At 40.6% G+C, this 15,610-nt stretch overlaps 2 long non-coding RNA genes across 2 annotated transcripts; both read right to left on the reverse strand.

Moving 5' to 3' along the window:
• Positions 1-55: 55 nt before the first annotated feature.
• On the reverse strand, positions 56-825 carry LOC121604858. The gene is made up of 4 exons (XR_006006771.1): positions 776-825; positions 591-670; positions 316-474; positions 56-221 (listed from the first exon to the last, which is right to left on the reverse strand). It is a non-coding gene; the product is annotated as an uncharacterized LOC121604858 (long non-coding RNA).
• A 3,173-nt stretch (positions 826-3,998) lies between these two features.
• On the reverse strand, positions 3,999-4,767 carry LOC121604814. Its single transcript, XR_006006770.1, has 4 exons — positions 4,715-4,767; positions 4,536-4,609; positions 4,344-4,418; positions 3,999-4,250 (listed from the first exon to the last, which is right to left on the reverse strand). It is a non-coding gene; the product is annotated as an uncharacterized LOC121604814 (long non-coding RNA).
• Between the last annotated feature and the right edge of the window lie 10,843 nt (positions 4,768-15,610).

Raw genomic sequence — 15,610 nt, forward strand, 5'->3', positions numbered from 1 at the left:
GTTGATGCAGCTGTTGTAGTTGTTGTTGATGCAGCTGTTGTAGTAGTTGTTGATGCAGCTGTTGTAGTTGTTGATGCAGCTGTTGTTGCAGTTGTTGATGCAGCTGTTGTAGTACTTGTTGCAGCTGTTGCAGCAGTTGTTGGTGCAGCTGTTGTTGTTGTTCCACATGCTGCTTTAGTTGTTGGAGCTACTGATGTTGTTGTAGTCTTGGTGGTGGGACACTTCCATAAAATCAGAAACAGGCATTGTCAGATATAATGCAGATGAGTTTCTTGACAGTAATTGACATTGAGGTGTGTTAAAGAAGGCACTTACCTCATGGGAATGAGAACCACTGTGAGAGCCATGGTGAGATCCATGATGAGAGCCATGGTGAGAGCCATGGTGAGATCCATGGTGAGATCCATGGTGAGGGCCATGGTGAAAGTTAGGAAAGCGATGGGGACGGAATGGCCGACGATGTCCTTTAAACATCTGTAGAAAATCCACAAGTCACACACTTGATATTGCCTGCACTATACTATCACAATAACAGTAATGAAATCAACATATAAGAACACTGGTACTGATACTGAGTATGACAATATTACACTTAGAGGATGAGCCAGAGTGAGGCTCAGGAGACATCCAAGCACAAATACTGCCTTCAGCATGGCTACGGTTATCACACCTGTTGAAAAGAAAATAATGGAGACTTGTTCAGATAAAAAGCTCTTCCAAAATCATCATTCCACCACCTACAGAAAATACAGAGACAAAAGGTTCATATGATTACCTTCAAGTCTTCACAACTTCAGCTGACTGTCTCACAGATGGTTGAGGAGGTTGTTGTAGTGATGCTCTGAAGGTTGAGCTTCTCTTTTATACAGTAACAGGAGTGGATGTCATCTCATCAGCATACAGCATCGTTGGGAAAGTGCAATTATTAGGAAATCTTTCTTCCACCTCCACATTTTAAGGTGAGGAAATAGGCAGGCCCGGTAATAATCAGAGACACACCTAGACACATGCAATCATTAATCATTAATATTAGAAATAGTGTATTGCAGTGAGTTGGATTTGTTTCAAATTCTAATCATCTGGAGTTATTTAGTCTGACATATTATTTTTTCCACTTAGTAGAGCGTAAAGCTGCAAAGAACCCAAAATGAAGAATAAAATTACATGGGCACGGAAAAAAATGACAATAATCTGCCCATCAACTCTACAACTACAACTGCAGGAAATGCAGAAAAGTCATAGCTAGTAAAAAGCTAAAGTTAAAAGATAAGTATTTAGCTTTCTTTTAAGAATATCTGGGAGGCAGCCTCCCTGATATCTATAGGTAGTGTGTTCCAGAAGTTGGGGCGTAATTGACAAGGGCTGTATCCATGATTTCCTTTCAGCTGTGGCTGAAAGCCTCCACTAAACCTGCATCAGATGATTGTAGTGTTTTGAAGGCAAATGGTGAACAAGGGAGTTAGCAACGTAGCTTGGCCCTTGCTCAGTAAGGGCTTTGTATACATGGAGGACCTTGAAATCAGTTCTCAGTGGGGGGTGTTTGGGAGGCCAGTAAATAGCATATTACAGCAATCGAGTAAGGTTGAAGTAAAGGCATGAATCAGTTTTTCGACATCTTTTTGATTTAGAAATGGCCGTGCTTTAGCTGTTTCTAAGGTGGAAAAATTTCATCACCTTGTTGATGTGGGAGTTGAAGCTTTGATGTGAATCTAGGATAACACCAAGTTAGTATCCCCAGACTGTTAAAGAGCATTTCTCTTTTTGATTTAGGACTGACTAGTAGAATTTCAATTTTGTCCTCATTTAACTTCAAGAAATTATTGCTCATCCATTTATGTATTGCCAAAAGACAGCTAGTAATGGAGTCTGTAGCTGAAGCATCATTTCGTTCAGCACAGATATGCAGACAACACACGACTGTACAACTATGGAAACATGTACTGTGCTCTCTAATGGCGTCACCAAGTGGCAGCATGTATAGCGAGAACAATAATGGCAGCTCTCTTGTATGCTAACTGCCCAGCACCATCTTTGATGAGTGTCCAACGTCAGTACCTGGCCTCATCTGACAGAGACACAACGTGGATGATTAGCTCAGCGGCTGGTGTGGGAGTAGTCTTGCATGTTGCATTCAGCTCTGAAGTAAGAGGGAGGTGTTGTATTTTCTGCCAGCTCACTGTCTCACATTTAGGGAGATGATGGGGCAACCTACAACAAATTTTGGGATTAAGGTTGTGTATCAGGAAGAGACTGTATTTTAGTCCTTTCATTTCTCATTTTTCACAGCATTTATTTTTGTTGCTATTGTCACTTCTATTTGTTTCTAATTTAGTTTACATTTGAGAAACATGCTAAACCAAACAAATATTGTTTTGCCAGGTTTAGTATATCAGGTCCTGCTTTGGGCCCCACAAGGGCTTGGGCCCAGTCTGGAGTCCTTGCAGACTCATCATACATCAAAAGAAACTGAGCTCTGCTGTACTTTGAGTCAAATTTGGGTTTTGTGTAGGGATCCGATTATTTCTTGCCACTTGCATGAAGATATTGTGTTTCAGCAGGTTTGTGTTGTTGCTGTTACTGCCAAGCTGTCATTTATCACTGAAAAGCCAGCCCCTAGCTATGCTCCTATAGTATTAGACAGCTGGGGGTGACTTCCCATGATACACTGAGCTCCTCTGTTCTTCTCTCCCTCTCCATCTGTATGCATTCATGTCCTAGTAAGGCATATTACTAACTTAGTTTTTTCCTAAAGTAGGTCTTTGTGCTGTCTCATCTCACAGGTTCCCATGGAGAGTGGCTGAACCTGGATTGTGGATTATAGCTCTCCTGCCGTGGCCCTGCTGAAATCCACTGCAACTGCTGTTATTATTAGTCATACTTCCATCATTATTAGATTCATAGTGTTCACCTTCACTGTCTCTGTCTCTGTCTGTCCCTGCCCACTCAGAGCCTGGTTCTGCCCGTTTTCTTTGCCACTGTCACCAAGTGCTAGTCTCTGTAGATAAAGAGCACGGTGTATATTTTGCACCAGCGATATATGGAAAGTGTCCTGAGAAAACTTCAGTTGTGATTTGGTGCTATTTCAATAAAACTGAACTAAACTGAATCGGTCTACCCAGACACAATGTCTTGGTCCATTATCCTGTGGGCCTGTTTGGCCCTGATGTCAAACTCTAGTGCACTAACAGAACAGAGTGGGGACCGTCTCCGCCTTTGTCTCCATTCGCTGCCAGGTAAAATAAAGAATAAAGCTAAATCATCTGAATGAGTTGAAGAAACTTGGGGAGAAAGGTCAGGTTGGGATGCAGCACTACGCCCCCATCACTAGCTTAAACCTGCAAAGCTGCTCGTGAACTGATAGGACTTGCAACTCTGCCACTCTCCTTGCATATGCCACTGCCAACAAAAACACTGTCTTGAGTGACAGCCATTTCAGGCTTACTGACTCACAGAGTTCAAAGGGGTCAGGCTGCAGACCCCCACGGCCAATCCCAAGACAGAGCCCACAGGGGCACTACCAAGAGTCCCGAGTCTCCAGGCAGCCTTCAAAAATTGTGCAGGCAAAAGAACAGGGATGAGACAGTTGACTCCCTGGAGGAGAACAGAGCAGCAACAGTGGGCCTTCTTAGCCCATTACAGCAAGGCACTGGCTCTTGGCCAAACATGGCCGATGGCTCTATAGGCAGCTTCATTAGGTAGGGCCAGTCCTCCACAAATGACAGCCATCTGCCTGCTCTGTTAGCAACCTAAAGAGCACATAAGCACTTTGCTTCAGCTTCTCAATAAGTTGAGGACTGTAATCCTCCCCCAAGTCCTGCATTGGCTGCTGCTGGTGAAAGGGTCAATCTGTCAATCTTGGTTGGGTTGATATCTGTAGTAGAGTATCTATCTCATAATTTCTATGAAAATCTCTTTCAATACAGATTCATTCAATTATCATATTAAGAAAAACAAACATATTTGTTCCACAATTTGCATTTATGAAGTTTATTTAGCAGATATGACAGAGAATACAGTGATTTTAATCCATATGTCTAAATTAAGTACAATGAAAAGAAATAGCTATGAAATAAAACAAAGCTGATATTAAAAATCAATGCAGTAGTAGTTTAGTTTCCCTGAGTGCCCCTTAAGAAACCCTGGAGTATATTTATGAATGAGTTCAGTGGATTTGTTGGTGCAGCTGTTGTAGTAGCTGTTGTAGTAGTTGTTGGTGCAGCTGTTGTTGTTGTAGTCTTGGTGGTGGGACACTTCAATAAAATCAGAAACAGTCATTGTCAGATATAATGCAGATGAGTTTCTTGATGTAATTGACATCGAGGTGTGTTAAAGAAGGCACTTACCTCATGGGAATGAGAACCACTGGGAGAGCCATGGTTAGGAATGCGATGGGGACCGAACCAATATCTGTTGAACTTCTGTAGAAAATCCACAAGTCACACATTTGATATTGCCTGCATTATACTATCACAATAACAGTAATGAAATCAACATATAAGAACACTGGTACTGATATTGAGTATGACAACACTTACAGGATGAGCCAGAGTGAGGCTCAGGAGGCATCCAAGCACAAATACTGCCTTCAGCATGGCTACGGTTATCACACCTGTTGAAAAGAAAATAATGGAGACTTGTTCAGATAAAAAGCTCTTCCAAAATCATCATTCCACCACCTACAGAAAATACAGAGACAAAAGGTTCATATGATTACCTTCAAGTCTTCACAACTTCAGCTGACTGTCTCACAGATGGTTGAGGAGGTTGTTGTAGTGATGCTCTGAAGGTTGAGCTTCTCTTTTATACAGTAACAGGAGTGGATGTCATCTCATCAGCATACAGCATCGTTGGGAAAGTGCAATTATTAGGAAATCTTTCTTCCACCTCCACATTTTAAGGTGAGGAAATAGGCAGGCCCGGTAATAATCAGAGACACACCTAGACAGTATGAGACATGCAATCATTAATCATTAATATTAGAAATAGTGTATTGCAGTGAATTGGATTCGTTTCAAATTCTAATCATCTGGAGTTATTTAGTCTGACATATTATTTTTTCCACTTAATAGAGCGTAAAGCTGCAAGGAACCCAAAATGAAGAATAAAATTACATGGGCACAGAAAAAAATGACAATAATCTGCCCATCAACTCTACAACTACAACTGCAGGAAATGCAGAAAAGTCATAGCTAGTAAAAAGCTAAAGTTAAAAGATAAGTATTTAGCTTTCTTTTAAGAATATCTGGGAGGCAGCCTCCCTGATATCTATAGGTAGTGTGTTCCAGAAGTTGGGGCGTAATTGACAAGGGCTGTATCCATGATTTCCTTTCAGCTGTGGCTGAAAGCCTCCACTAAACCTGCATCAGATGATTGTAGTGTTTTGAAGGCAAATGGTGAACAAGGGAGTTAGCAACGTAGCTTGGCCCTTGCTCAGTAAGGGCTTTGTATACATGGAGGACCTTGAAATCAGTTCTCAGTGGGGGGTGTTTGGGAGGCCAGTAAATAGCATATTACAGCAATCGAGTAAGGTTGAAGTAAAGGCATGAATCAGTTTTTTGACATTGAAGCTTTGATGTGAATCTAGGAAAACACCAAGTTAGTATCCCCAGACTGTTAAAGAGCATTTCTCTTTTTGATTTAGGACTGACTAGTAGAATTTCAATTTTGTCCTCATTTAACTTCAAGAAATTATTGCTCATCCATTTATGTATTGCCAAAAGACAGCTAGTAATGGAGTCTGTAGCTGAAGCATCATTTCGTTCAGCACAGAAATGCAGACAACACACAACTGTACAACTATGGAAACATGTACTGTGCTCTCTAATGGCGGTGTCTAGTGGTGTCGTATGAGAAACAGTGCGTGTTAGGTGGAATTAAGTTTTGGACCCTGAAGCAGAGCTCAGACTGGGAGAGCTTGCAATGGCTCAAGGTAGTTTAATTGTAAAGATGATGACGAGGATTTGGATCCACAGTCTGTTAGACTTGCAGGACAGTGGGTGCGGCAGGCAGAGAGCATCACAGGATATGAACTTGAGACATGAGCAAATACAAACTTAGGCAGAGTTCAGGAAACCATGAAGAAAATAATAACAAGACTTAGAGCTGACCATAGCATTAATACCACAGCGGCAAAATAAACAATCTGGCAAAGACTGGTGTAGAACCAGGATATATATGTACTGCAGGAGCTTGATGAGTGGATGGGCTACAGGTGTGCAGGTTGATTGGCAGGAGGAGGGAAATGAGGGTCTGGCCAAGACAAACTCACACACGCACACAGAGAGAACAGACAAGAAACACAAGGCGCCATGGTAACATCTTCTGCATATCAAACCTTATCCAGATGAGTATTTTCAGAGTTTCAAATGTCAGTCGGCTATAAAAAGCACCACCCTTTCACTAATTATTTTCCTGATAATTTTCTCTACGAGCGATTCAGATTCTCCGCTGAGAAAATACATTAAACTTGCTGAGCCATGTGATAGTAATGTCACCAAACGAAGCCATGTAACTGGGTGCAAACTGTATGCATGACATTGTTTTCTGCCACGAAACCTACATGTATTCAGTGGGTGATGTAGAAAATAATTTTTTTCCACTTTGCTCTGGGTAACATTGACACTTTAACTTTTACACAGCATGTCATCCATACAATAAAAGAATGATGAAAGGACAGCAACTATAAACCATTTTACATTCTGTTTTTATCCTTTTAAAAACTGATCACTCTATTGGTGTTTTCCACAGACAATATTCAACCAATAAAATTCATTTCACTTTGATTTGGCCAAAAACTAAAGTTCTTTCCACCAACCCATCATTACTGGAGTCAGATCTAAATGTGGTTCTAATGTTTAAATACGCTCTATCAGGTTTAATCAAGAGCGCAACTGTCACATTAGAAATAAACAGGAGGTAATGAGAGTGCACTGAGTGGTAAAATACATTCTGTGTATTAACTTGTGAATTTACACGACAAGCAAATTTCTACCATCACTTCTCTCTTTCCTTATTTGCAGCAACAGTGTTGCCTTTTGCTGTAATTTTTTAAATATTCTTCATAGCGCTCCATTACAATGACCTGTTTATTTTGACTGAAGTAGGCAGCACGCGATCTGCCCATTTTGTGCGGAAGTTGACTCAAATAATGCACCAAAAACTCCCTTTTATGGGAACGCATACAGAATCTGATGAGGAGGAGCATGAGCCTGATGTGGACTTGGATCTCCTCTGTGATGAGAGTAATGAGGACGCCATTCTTCCAGCAGCTCCGTCGGCGGGGAGTGCAGCCTTCCTCTGCCCTCTGTGTAGTCCACCTGTGTGAGGAGTTTAAACTGGCGGCAACCATGTCGGCTATTGACTGAGTGGCATCACAGGATGTGACAATTGGGACAAGGAGGATTCATATGATCAAATATGACAAATCCCTGCCTTCTTGCCAGGTCCCCCTCTAGGCTGCTCATGCCTGCCGTTCATGAGTGCATGATGGAGGTGAAGCAGAATCCCGTCAAGGGTTACTCTAACCTGGATGTCGCCAACAGTAAGGTTCCCCAGCGGTGCAGTCACTGATCTGGAGGTTTTTTTTGCCACTTCTGAGGGATTTTCATGTTTTTTTTCAGGACAGACACTATGACAGCAGTGGCGTATATACACTGGAAAGGGGCTAACACTCTGTAGCATTATATAGAATGACCCAGAGTCTGACAATGCGGAGCAGCAAGCGCCTGTAAGCCCTTAGGTCCTTAGAGAGTGCTGACTTATTCAGACAATCCTTTTGCCTGCAACTGATAAATGAATTGAATGTGCTGTCTGTGCGCGCAACATGTCTAAATCAAGTAGAATGATGAGTGTGAAAACCCATAAAGACATTGTTGAAATTTGAAAAGAGAAAGACACCGTCTTCATGACAAACATGGATCAATTTTTAACAAAGCAGTTAAAAATTAATGTCATTCTATAGTGGTTGTCATTCACTTTGATTACATTTCACATTTAATTTCATATTAATTGTGGCTGCAGTAGTTGTTTATTGTGACTGTGAGAAGGTAAGAAGGAGCCGGATCAGCTGTTGGTGCAGCTGTTATTGTTGGAGCTTGGTGGTGGTAGCCTTCAGTAAAATCAGAAATATTCATTATCAAATAAAGCAGACACACACCTGGGCAGCGTGATAGGTGCAATATGTTTAACAATTAATTTAAAAAAAATTGTTTGGTCACACATTTATTTTAATGTAAAATGTACTAACGTCCATGTTGTTGATTTACCGTAGATACGTTCTGACTTTGACTCCTCAGATTTGTAAATCTAAATGATCAATTGATTTTTATTTTGCTTTTGCATTTTGAAATTTACTGTGATAAATAATTAGATGAGCTCAGCATGTCAATGTCAACATGCTGAGCTCATCTGACAGAGACACAGAGTGGATGATCAGCTCAGCGGCTGGTGTGTGAGTCACCTTTGTTGCATTCAGCTCTGAAGTAAGAGGGAGGCGTTGTTTTACTGGCAGCTCACTGTCTCACAATTGGTGGGGCAATGAAAACTTTTAATATCACATTTTCCATGCCTTTTAGTTTCATTGCTATTGCCATTTCTATTTCTGTTTACATTTTAGTTCATATTTATGAAACATACTGAACCACACATGTATATTGTTTTACCAAGTTAACTATATCAGGTCCTGTTTCCATCTTGCCAGTCTGGAGCCCTTGCAAACTCCCTTGACATCCAATTTGAGTCAGATTTGGGTTATATTTCATCTTTTGGGATCTGGGACACTTTGGATCAGGTCAATTCTCACCACTTGCAAGACGCTACTGTTGTTTTCAAGCAGATTTGTGACTAGCTGTCATTTATCACTGAATTCAACTTGTTGCATGCTGTAAAAAGTTGTAAAGGTTATTATATTTTTTTCCAGCAAGTTAAACCACTTTTAGTGCTGAAAATGTTCATAGAAATGCCTAAATGGCATTGCTTTTCTGTCTGAGGTTGCAGACACATCCTTAATACATGCTAAGCATGTCTAGACACCGTGAGCTGAGTTTTGCACAGCTTAGTTGGGTAATCGTATGCACTTGTGCAGTCTCCATTTATACTGCTAAACCTTACTCAATTGTGCAATACAAGCAATAACCTATAGAAACTATACTGCTGAGGTGCGTAAGCTTTCAGTTACACTGTGAAAATATCATCGTAAATAAGAATAAATAAATACACAAGAGAGAATAAGAGATCATCTTCCATTGGGTCATAATGTCTGCATGCCTCTCAGAGTAAAGTGGCGTGGCGTTGAATAAGTAAAGCAGAGAGCTAAAATGCAGAGTGACCCTAAGAGCTCAATGCACTGCAACTTAAAGAAAACACGTGCAAATCGATAAAACATAAGAAAATTGAGAAAACATCTTCACCATTTGCCAATTTGCTGCGAATGCACAAACATGCTGCAAAACACAACCAAATACACAAACATGGTTTTCTGTATTTGCAGCCTGTTTCCTAAATGCTGTGTTGTTAAATTGATTAGCAATCTCTTGCACATGTACTGACCTCTTAACTTCCTGAGTGTTTGACTCCACTATTTTGAAGAATCTCACATAACCAGTGGTGACATGTATCCACATTACTTGCTTTCCATGTGAAAGTAGCATGAAAACATGCAGCCTTGTACATAATGTGCAAAATCAAAACATTAAACCATATATGGTGGGAGGTCACAGTTAAAATTATGCTTTCTAGAGCAGAAACACAAAGGGTAACAACTAAACAGTGAAATTCTGTTGTGGGTGTGGTGGAAATGATCTTATTTCCAGTGAGAACAAACTTGTCTATGTATTATACAAGAAGTTTACAGAGCCATGAGGTTTGCAGCGCTAACCAAGTTTCAGCTGAAAGGACAGAGCTCATACACCACAGTTTGGTATTAGAGGTCGGACACTGGATGAGATTCAGACCGCTTCTCTTATCCTGTCTTGTATTAATGCTGCTTTCAGTTTGACATAACACAAAGTGGTATGGAGGAAACTTCATCCAAGGTCGAATGGTGTGAAGGCACACGGCGGTTGCCTCCCCAGATTAGAAACACTTGGTCAGATTAAACAGGAATGCACAATAGATGACGCACAAAGTTCATCAGTCATTTCAGGTCACATGCAGAGTAAAAACATGGTAATATGATAAACTGACATAACAGTGTGAAACCCCAGTTTCTTTCTAAAGAATACAAATCAGCATCCATTCTCCTCTCTCTATAACACCCAATTAGTCCTTTCACAGGGTGAGAAGAGCGAGCGAACAGATGGTTTCCACACTGGGAGCTGTGCGGAGGCCATCACTGCCTCTCCAGGCAACTTTTCTGCAGGAGCGATGGGCTTTTTATTGGCTATTCATGATGCCCAGGGTCTCAGTGGGAACAATGGATGACTAGAGCGGCCATGAATCGGAAAGAGAGCGGAGGTTTGATCACGGCGAGGTGTCCATTACGCTTGAAATTAAATGAGGAAGGAAAATGAAAACCGTGGAGGGCGTGTTCACCTGGGGAGGAAGAGGAGGAGGCGAAGTGTTGACGTACCATCTGTCGATGGCAATTTCAGGTGAATTACAATGACAACAAATCGCCCAACGACAAAATCCTTTCTCAGTGAGCACAGAAACAGCTTCATCTGAGGGAAGGACAGTTTGTGTCTGAGCCAAAGATGTTTTCACAGCTTGTGGAGCTTGTAGTCCGTCATGAGTCTGAGAAAACATCCTCACTATTTTGAAGGTGCAGCGCTGAACCACACTTCCCACAGTTCCCTCCTGCAGCCTTGTACGTTAACATTAAGAGCATCATAGCATCACTTTTTTGGTGATGGAGTGGCACCAAGAAGCCAGCCAGTCTGAACATTGTCTTCCAGAATCCTCCGATCACTCAGATGAAAGCTTGATCCTGATTGGCTGATGGAGCCATCTTCAAACCATCTGCCTCCACTTTTATTTTGTTGATTTTAACAAAATTGTCTGTATGTATGGAAGTGTAACTTTGTTTGGCTTCATATTTATTAGCATGCAAAACAGAAACCTTATTTAAACTATGCAAGAGGCTGCTCAAGAACTGCTGTTACCACTTTAAAAAGTAGACGACAAACAGGCACACACACACACACACACACTAACCCCTCCACACTGAAGAGTCTTTCATAACTTTTATAACAGCAGCAACAAAACGGGGGTCTCCTTTGTTGTATTTTATGTTTCATAATGCGCCAAACATTTAAAAAACAGTATAATATATTCTATATAATATAACTCTTTGATTTTGCTGATAATTCTTCTGCACTTTTACTTAAGTAACATTTTGAATTGAGGACTGCTGCTTGTAATGGAGTATTTTGTTTCAGTAAAGGATCTAAGTACTTCTTCCACCACTGTTCACATCCAGCTGGACATCAGGGCACGCTGGAAGAGAACACCTGGACAATACTTTAAAAACACGGATTTGTGGACTGATAGAGCAGAAAACCTCTCAGAGGTACAAAAGTCCTCACATGTCGTCTCCCTCTGACTGTTGACTCACTGTTTCTGTCCACCACAGGCCACTGTGCAGCAATAAATTCTGGCTTCACACAAACACACACACACTGAAGTGTGTGTGGTCGTGTGTGTGCGTGTGTGTGCGTGTGTGTGCGTGTGTGTTTCCCATCAGTCATTGCTGCTAAGATGTTAGGTAACTCCCATCATGCACTGCTCGATAGACATGCTGAGACATAGATATAGACCCTGCACCATAACTGACTACAGGTGACGACAGATTTCACAAAGTTCATCAGCTGCAGAAATCCATCCTGAATTTAATTTAATTTGCCATGCGTTATGGGTTGGCATGGCTCCTCCTCTGAACTGAACTGATAAACATGGCAGAAGGAGCTACAGCTTTTTTCCAACCACATGAACAATCTGCTGAAACTCTTTGAAACAGCTCCTCCTCTCACTGACACATTTACACATGAAACAGCTCAGCACTCGTCCAAAACACTGGAAGCGCGATTCATTGTGCCGAATAGTCCAGCACACAGATATCCTCCTCTGTCTTTTAGTTGTAGACAATGTAACTCTGGCAGTGAAATAAAGGAGAGTGAGACGCCACAACATGATAAACTCAAGTCAAACAGATGACAGCTCCACCAGCAGGCTGAGTTGGGTCATTACACTGAACACTGAAGGACCTTCAGTGTTCCATTCAACTGTTGTCAGTTGTTCTTCAGGTGTTTTTGTGTCCCTGATGCCTCACACAGTCTTCTTCTTCCTCAGCTACTTGGGCAGCTTCCTCTTCTTGCTCAGGAAGTTCTCCAGTTCGCTGCTCTTCTTTCAGCTCCTGGTATTTCTAAGACAGGCGCAGCTTCATGATCTTCTTGGCTGCAAAAGAGCAACAAAGATGAGACGTTTCCCTTAGAAAGTAGCTTGAACCAGCGACCTGCTCAAACATCAGTCTGATCAAAAGGCCTCTCACCTCTTTCTCTCTGTGTTTCAAAAGAGGAGAATAAAGATCAACTTTGTAATCAGACCAGCGTGTTTCATCAGGGTCAGCATAAACCATAACAATGAACATTTAAATAAGATAACACTCAGACAATATAACAGTCGAACGATAATAAACTCGCATGTACATATCCATTTTTTAATGTCCTGAGCCACATTAAACAGACCCATTCTGGCTCTAGTGCCGCTCTTTAATGCACTATTCCTTTTTATGGACCAAACATGGCGTCACCCGGTCCAGTATTTGACACTTCTGTCTTCTGTAAGTGCTGCACGTACTGTATCCTGTACATTTTAGTGTGGCCTAAAGTCACATGACCACATACCCAGCCCACCTGTATGTAGGTCACCCATTGGTTGATATGTGTGTGTTTGTTGAAGACTGGTTGTCTTTTAGATTGCTTTAACCTTTGTACATGCTTTTGCTTCATACCATCTGATGTAAATGTTCTTTCTTCTGTGCTTTGTAACCTGATGAAACGTGTTGCTCTGACAGTAAAATTGCTCTTGACACTTCACATGCTGCTGGAGTTTTGACCTCTTCAGACTTTTTTCCTTCTCCATGCACCTTAAGAAGCTGTGCCAGAGATCCCTACTCTACACTCAAAACATGTAATAAACATTTCCACTTGATGCCAAGTAGTAATGTAATAAAAGTAATCATTTAATATCATTCTCCAATCACATCACGCTGTGGCTCATGTGAAATGTCACATAAATATCAACCATCAAATTAAAAACAGTCTACGATGAATTGAATTCAGATTTAATAAATAACATGAAGGCCTCTTTTATTGCTGCTATAAGTTGTACAAACCACCAGATGTCACTGTGCTGCTTCTTAAAGCTTTAGCCACCATCACTGCCAAAATCCTGATGCTTTGCTGTGGATTAAACAAGCCAACAGTGTTGTAGTTCAAGTGAGCTCAACCTTAAACATCTACAGCTAAATGTAACGTACACAGCGCAGCAGTAATATTAATCCAGGAGTCTGACATGCAACATCTGTCGCCGACTGGAATCAAACCCTCAACGGCTGCCACTGTTCAGCCATGCGTCTTAACCCTTACACCCCATAACACTTACATACTTTTACTGAAGTAAGGTTTTGAATGCAGGACTTTGACTTACAATGGAGTGTTTTCGCAGTAAAGCATCTGAATACTTCTTCCACAACTGGTTATCTGATGAATGTTGAAAATGCAAACCCCACAGAGTGATGGCAGGTGAGCTTCTCAGCATAATTTCAGATCATGAGAAAATTGGATAATTTCTCACTTGATTTATTAGGTCAGTAAACAGTTTCCTCATGAGTTTATGGTCTCAGTCGCTTGCTTTAAGTCTTCTTCAATACAGCATGATGTCCATTTTGTAAATTATGGTCCTGTTTAGAATAAAATAGTAGCTAAAGCAGGGTACGATTCAAGGTATGGCTACCATGATTGACAAGTTGCTACCACGGTGACCTGTCAACAAGGACAGAGGTTAGTGATGCTTATCCACTGTATAGCTTTAAATAGCCGTAAACTTGGGTGTTGTCCGAGCTTTTCACAGTTTAGTTCATGAAAATTAATTGATCGATCAACCTAAAAATGTCTTGTTCAGCATTCAGTTAAGAAGTCGGCTGTTCATTTTTTCAGTCACTACACTTTGTTTTAAAATTAGCATATGTTAACTACAGATCCAGATTGTGATAGCTGATACCTTAGCATTTGTTATGCTAACAGTAACATGCTATGCTAACACAGCTCTATGTCTAAAATTCCAGACAAACATGCTATTTATTACACTAAAACAGTATGTGAGTTTTTGCAGTCTTTCTGAAACCTTAGTATGAAGCCAATAGTATGTGAAGTACATTCTATACAGTATATTGTGTAAATATTACAGTAATCAAATATCCCACAATGCAATTCAGTAGTGACGGCATGGCAACATGGCAGACAATGGTGGACAGCAATGGCGGCAGCTCTGGTGTCACATCAATAGCACTTGTTTTAGCTTCAATAATATATATTATTCTGAAATTTTAATGAGTACTTTTACTTTTGGTACTGTAAGTATATTTTGATGCTAATACTTTTGCACTTTCACGTAAGAAATATTTTGAATGCAGGACTTGTAACAGAACATTTCTACACTGTGGTATGGCTGCTGTTACTAAAGTGAAATATGTGAAGTCTTCTTCTACCACTTAATTAGTTAATTGACGTTTCCTTGGTGACACATTTGACAGAGGACTGGATGTAAGAATGTGTGCCAGTAGAGGTCGCTATTAGCAACAGAACTGAAACCATGAACAGTGATGGAGCGTTCACACATATTGTCCTCCGGTATTCAGAATGTTTAGTTCATTTTTTCATTAATATCTCTATATGTTCGAAACTCGAAGAAAGACACATGCCATATGAATTTGTAGACATATCAAAATAATATTTTTGACACAAACGCGCGCGCGCGCACACCCGCACACACACATACACACACGCACACAGGAGAGAGGAGGAGGAGTTTATTTCGGTTGCCAGGAGATGCCGGTGTAGAGTTCCGTCAAGGTGGACATATTAAAACCGGAATCTGAGCAGATAGTCCTTCAAAACAACGGTGGAAAAAGTATTCAAAACGATTTTCCTTGAAATTAGTAATAATAATAATAATTAATAATAGTAAACAGTGTAGAAAAGTAAATAAGTACAAATGTATTATCAGCAAAATGCACTTAGAGAATTACAAATAAAAGTATTTGTTAGTCAAAATGGGCCCCGTCAGTGTTAGCCCTTCTATTACTGCTAGATTATTATTGATGCATTAACATGAAGCATCAATTTAATGTTACAGCTGACTTAATTTCACATATTAGCTCCATCTCTTATATGCTTTTGGGTTGTCAAATCTATAACACGGCACCACATTTTATATTGTGATATCACATTTTTTTGCTTGTAAATAATTTGTAAAGTAACAACTGAAGAGAGCTGTCAGATAAATGTGGTGCAGTCCAAAGTGCAAATATTTGCCTTTGAAATCTACAATTATAAAGTAGCATAAGATGAACATACAACATTTGAAAAATGTGCATGAGTAAATGTTCTTAGGT

The sequence above is a fragment of the Chelmon rostratus genome, chromosome 3 (assembly GCF_017976325.1).
Source record: "Chelmon rostratus isolate fCheRos1 chromosome 3, fCheRos1.pri, whole genome shotgun sequence".
NCBI lineage: Eukaryota > Metazoa > Chordata > Actinopteri > Chaetodontiformes > Chaetodontidae > Chelmon > Chelmon rostratus.